The sequence below is a fragment of the Serinus canaria genome, chromosome 7 (genome assembly GCF_022539315.1).
Source record: "Serinus canaria isolate serCan28SL12 chromosome 7, serCan2020, whole genome shotgun sequence".
NCBI classification, from domain to species: Eukaryota; Metazoa; Chordata; class Aves; order Passeriformes; family Fringillidae; genus Serinus; species Serinus canaria.
In genome coordinates, this window is record NC_066321.1 from 4516186 (window position 1) to 4522185 (window position 6000).

Below are 6000 nucleotides of genomic sequence, written 5' to 3' on the forward strand. Positions count from 1 at the left end.
GGAAATCTGACAGGGAGCTGCATCTGCATCCTTTTCATTACAGACTGCTGCTGTAATGATTCAAGCATCTTCTCCTCATCAGGGACAGTGTATTTACAGTGCTGTCCATTAGGGAGATGATTGCTCCTGGAAGAGATGCCAAAATACCACTGTTTTTGATGTGTGAATGTTCACAGTCACCTGTATAAATAGCAGTAGGCTGCTGGAGAAAACTGCATTGATGCTTCTTACTTTTGCTTCTGGGATTTGGTTTATTTGCCTTTCATGATCAGTGAGAATTGTTGTAGAAGTGCTTCCCCAGAACAATGCTGTGAGGAGCAGGGGGGCAGTGAGTGAGCACCGGGGTCCTGGGGGGCTGAGCTGTCAGATGGAGCTGATTTCTGTCTGCAGCTGTGAGCTTAATTTAAAAGATATTCGTTGTCTGCATGGGGTTTTATTTCTAGAGCCACAGTTTGAGCTGGAGGAGGGGCAGGGATGTGAGAAGTGTTATCAGTTATTGTTGCCCTGAACGCTGCTGCACCAGAGCAGCAATAGATGCCAATGGATTTCCGGTGGATAATTCAATGGCAACTCTCTTCTGAGCACTGCAGCGTGGGAGCCTTTGAAAGAAAGAGGTTAAGAGACAAGTAAGTAGGATTGGAGTGCTATTATTGCAGCTATTTTTCTTTACCTCTTATACATGTCATCCTCTTTTATTAGGAGCTGACTGTTGAACCAGGAAAACGGATGCTACAGTGTACAAATGATGCCTAGGCAAGGAGGGATCACTGATAAGTGATCTGTAGTATATTGACCTTTCAGAAAAATTGAATAAAAATACACAAGCTTTGAGACTTTCAAAAGTAAAAGATCACCTACATCCTCTGATTGTGCACAGAGAGCATGAGTGCCTCTAGCAGAGACATGGAAAACAAAGCCACCACCATCCCCACCATTACCAGCCACAGGAATGGACACCAGGCATTGTCTCTCACCAAAATCACGGCTCTTGACATCCCAGGGAGCTGCAGGGAGAACTGGGAATGCCAGAGATGTCACATTTGAGTGAACGCTTCCCATGTCCCAGCTGTACAACTCTCAAGCTCTCCACATGCTATTCAAATATTAATTAATTAATGTTTGCTGTGGTGTGTGATTAACCATATACTCAGGGCTTCTTTGTTCACTTAGCAGCAATGAGATATCACAGCAACATCTACTGAGAAATCAAGGAGAAAAGCCAACTTTTGAGTGCAGTTTTGTGACCTTCCAGTGTTTTCCTAAAAATCAGTACTGCCCTCCCCCAAAATCACACTCTTGTCTTTTCTGCTTCTCCATACCCACAGTCACCCAGCCTTCCTGTTCCACGTGTGAGGTCACTGTGTTTGTCTTAAACAGTAATTTTTCATAGGTTAGAGTTTGTAAACACCCTTTTTTCCCCCCCTACAATGCTGTTTAGATGCATTTGATGTGAAAGCCACCTGCTTTCTTCTTTGTCTTCATAAACAAGGTTTGTGCATCCTGCTCTGCAGAGTCTGTTAATTTCAGCACTGAAGGTTTTGGTTGAGCTTGTGCTTGGCTACAACAAGGAGTCTGGGGGGAAACAATCAGCCAGCTGGTCACAGCTTGGTTACATCCCAGTTTTCTGGTACATTATGAAAGAATTCTCTTAGAACAGAATTTAGAGCAGTGGAGGTGTTCAAGACCAGCTGAATATAGCTTGGATAGAGGAGGTTTTGGTCAGACTCATCCCTTTCTCTAATGGAAATAATTACAGAGAGAAAATACAGGTGGTGAGGCTGGGGATGAGTATGAAAACTCGTGAAAGTTCTGCGTGTGGACATTGTGTAAGCAGGGAATGCACTCATACATAAAAATAAATACACATCTATAAACCCTTGGATCAGCTTTCCATTCAGGAATGTAGCTGAGGAGATTAGTCAAATAAGGCCTTTAAACCCCCATTTGTAGATGGGTGACTGATTTCAGCCTGTGTGTCCTCTCAGGGTCAACGAGTGCCCCTTCTCAGGAGCTTGGAGGAGCCTGTGCCTGGCTGAGTGCAGAGCTGGGGGAGAAAATAATTCACACAGGAAACAGAATTCCTCAAAGGAGAGACAGACAAAAAAAAATATAATTGTAAGGTTCTAAATCCTCTAAGCATGAGTTTTCTTCCTCTAATTCTTATTGTCATAAGGAAAATAGGACAGAGGTACAACAGGAACTTAGGAAGAGCTGATTTCCAGAGAGTGCCATGTACCATGCTGCCAGGTAACTTGAAGTTCCCTGATTTCTCTTGATGTTTTTCCAGTTATTTTTTACACACTTTATCTTTGTTTGGATATTGAGAAGGTGAGGACAAAGAGAGAAAGGAACAGGCCCAATGTCACTTGTGAATTTGACAAAGATCTGAGCTTTGTGTTCTGCTGCTAGAAAATTTGACCAATAGAAGCATTAAAAGATGGATTTTCTTTTAAATTAATCAGGTTGGATTTCTGTGTGTTCCACATCACAGAACTGTCAGTCTTCCTTCTGTGAACCTGGAAGCTGTTGGTCATATGGAAGTGAAGGCCATATGTGTGTAAGGGGGGTGGAAAATTTTCATTTTGACCTTCAACAGTTGTCCTTAGAGTAACACAGAATAAAACTGCTGAGGTCTTGTGAATGGCAAAAGTCTCTGGTGAGATATCTAAAATAGGGTCAAGAGCCCTGTTTAAGGAAATTATCTTTCTCTAAGCAGGAGCAAAAAGCTAGCAAGGAGACTGGGAGGGTAAGGGGAGCAAATAAGATGTAGGGAGTGAAAGGAGAGCCAGGAGGATTGTTATCAAGTGAGACTTTGCTCAGCTTGGCACAGATGGCCTCTGAGTTTTGGCTGAGGAACAGCTGGAGATGGCACTGGAAATCTGACTGATTCTTTGGCCTGCTGTGTGCAGGTCATTCTGTCATTTTCTGGTGGAAAAAAAAAAAAAAGTTTTCTTCTAAATGATCACTCCCTATCAGGATGTTGAGTGGGAGAACATTACCTGGCAGCAAAGGTCGGGGGTAATGACATTTTGTAAGGCATAGTCTCTTTAATAAAGTGGAATTACGAGCTGATTAAGGGAGTCATCACCTAAAGAAGCAGCAGCAGAAGGCATTGACACCTCCAGGTGTGCCAGGTGTGATCCCTTCCCAGCTCCTGCCAGGGAGGAGGTCTGAGAGCTCCTGAGCCATTGCCACAACTCCAGGTGTGCATGCAGCTGTGCCAACAGCAGGGGAAAGGGAGAGAGAGGTGGCAAAGCCCAGCTGTGGTTCTGGACACTGCTGGAGCTCTCAAGAGCAGGAAGGTTAATCAAATGTACAAATTCTGCAGGTACAGAGGAGACCACAGGGCAGCGGTGACTGTTCCCCCAGGGCACTGCAGTCTGACCCTTGAGCTTCTCACTTTCCCTCCTGGGAGAGTCACAAAAAAAGCAGCCTGTTAATTTGCTTCAGAGGAGTAGTGCAAAAGGAAGGGAGAAATCCAAGCCTTAAGGGTGAGATTTTTAATCTTCAGGTTCAATTTAGACTGTTGCTTAAAGTATGCACTGAAATAGTGTTACATGTGTAATTAGCACATTAATAGCTCACCATGTTGTGCAGAAATGTCAGCACCTACAAATGTCATTGCTATTTCTTTACAAGCTCAACTTTTCATTTTTAGACCAATAATTTTGTCTCCAATGAGAATGGGCTGTTTCACTGCTGATTAATGGAACAATGTTTATAAGAAGGCTGCAATTTTAACGTTTTGAAGACAGCTTAATTGACAGTAATTGACGCTTAAACAGTCTGCATACATAAATATATTTGTTTGTGAAGGTGATGTTCTCCAGGCTGCTGGAGACAGGGGTGAAGTTTGTTTTAGAAGAAGAAACAGGACATTTTATTCCCCTTTAAGCCATACTAACATGTGCTCCATGCTGTGCTCTGGGATAAAAAAAAATCATGGTTTGCTGGGGGGACCCAGTTTCAGGGCTGGGACAAACTGGTGAGTAGTCTAAGTAGGGATTGTGCTTTAGTTTCTGTAGAAATCTGCTTTACCACTGCCAAAGGCATCCCGGGATATGGGAGCTCAGCAAGGAAATCATCTCTGTTACAGAGTGCACAGCACTACAAAAAAAAAAAGCAAATGAGTAATAAAAATACTGTATTGCACTGCATTATACCTACCAGGAAAAAAAATGCAAAATGAGGCGTGATTTCCATTCTGGTACCTGCCATTTAAAATTAGTTAACTCCCAGTCAGCACTCGTTTTTTGTTTGACTGGATAATTAGATGGTGATTTTGTTTTGTTAGAGTAAGTGCAACAAATTAATCACATTATTTTCAAAATGCTTTGCTTTCTTAAAAGTAATTGAAAAGCTGGTACCAGAAAACCACCATCAATACCCATATTTGTCTAATTTAAAGTTTTATAGAAACTTTTTTAGGAGGGAAAATATATAATGAGGTAGCTTTTGATGCTTATAATAATGAAGTGAGATTGGGTGTTTTGTTTTTTTGGTTTTTTTTTTAAGCTAAATCTCTTTACAATGAAAAAGTCTCCTGAAATAAGTGTTTGAAGGTTACTGTGAGATAACACAACAGGTTGGTAACTCCTTTTCAGTTGTTTTATCCTAACTAAAAGCCATTATGTTTTTTACTGCATAATATTTATTTAATTGAGGTTTGCAAAGCCCCAGTAACAATTTACTTTTATTGTTTCAGCAGTTCAGCTTAGTTTCATTTTGATAACACAAGAGCTACCAAGTAAACAGTTCATCTGCATACCAAAGATTATTTTGTTTTTCCTGGTGGGAATTTTTCCTTGCAGATTAACTCTTTCTGCAGTGACATTGTTGTAATTACACCTCATATATAACCTATCACTTCAGTAGGAGGAAAAAAATAAGAGAAGCAGCCATTAATTTTGCTCATTCAAATTGTGTTTGCTTGCAAGAAGACAGGCTATTATTTCTTCTTACAAAAACCATAATGAGAAATTTTCTAAGCTGATTGTTCAGATCAAGCAAAGGGCAATGTGCAGTTGATTAAAGTCCACCCAAAGTCTTGAGCCTGGGAGTATTGAATGGGAAAGCAAACGTGGTTTTTAATCCCAGAAGACTTAGGTAGACACTGAGCATGGGTCAGCTGGGATTTTTTTATAAGGAAAAAAAAATAGAGCTAGATTACCTTGAAAGATTAAAACTCTGAGAGAAAAAAACCCACAAAAAACCCCAGACCAAGGAATATCTGTTGTAGGAATTCATAAAGATACAGAAAAAATCCTTTCTTTCCTAGTGTTATTGCCACTTAAATTTGTAAGTTCATTTGACATTCCCTTTTTAGGGACTATTTTCCTCCTACATTGTTAGCACCTTTGTTTCCCCACACGCAGCACCAGGAAAATAACAAGCAACGTGAAATTTGTTAAAAATCTCAGTCAGCCTGATGGCCCTTAGCTGATTCTACCCATAATCTCCGTGGGTACACATGCCATTTCACAGGATCTGATCAATAAGGCAGAGCAGCAGCAGCCTGGGAGCTCCAGCAGAGTGTTAATAAATCCCACTTTTCCAGGAAGTTGTATATGAACTCGTGTTGGAGTCACTTGGAGTTTGGCAAGCTGATCAATGGCAGGGTTGGACTCAGAAGCCAAGTGAAAAGGGAGAGAAATTATTCATCTCCCACAAGTAGCACTGCCACGAGGAACATCAGAAACTTTATTGTGTCGAGGACTTGCTGCACCAAGCAAAGCATTCAAGTGTCAACCTGCAAGTTTTGCTGGTGCTTGACTGTGTGAAAGTTACAGGAATAAGTTAATGTGCCATATGTCAATCCCAAATAATTACTGCCATTTACACAGGCAAAGGAGAGGGGGAAAATATTTCACATCACAGTGTGCTCCGGGGAGCTGCTCATCCGTTTCTTCATCAGAGAAGTTTCAGCTGCACAATCCCTTAAAAAGGAGCAGGGAACAATTTTAGATGTTTCTAAGTGGATTTTTCCATGAAGAAGCTGTT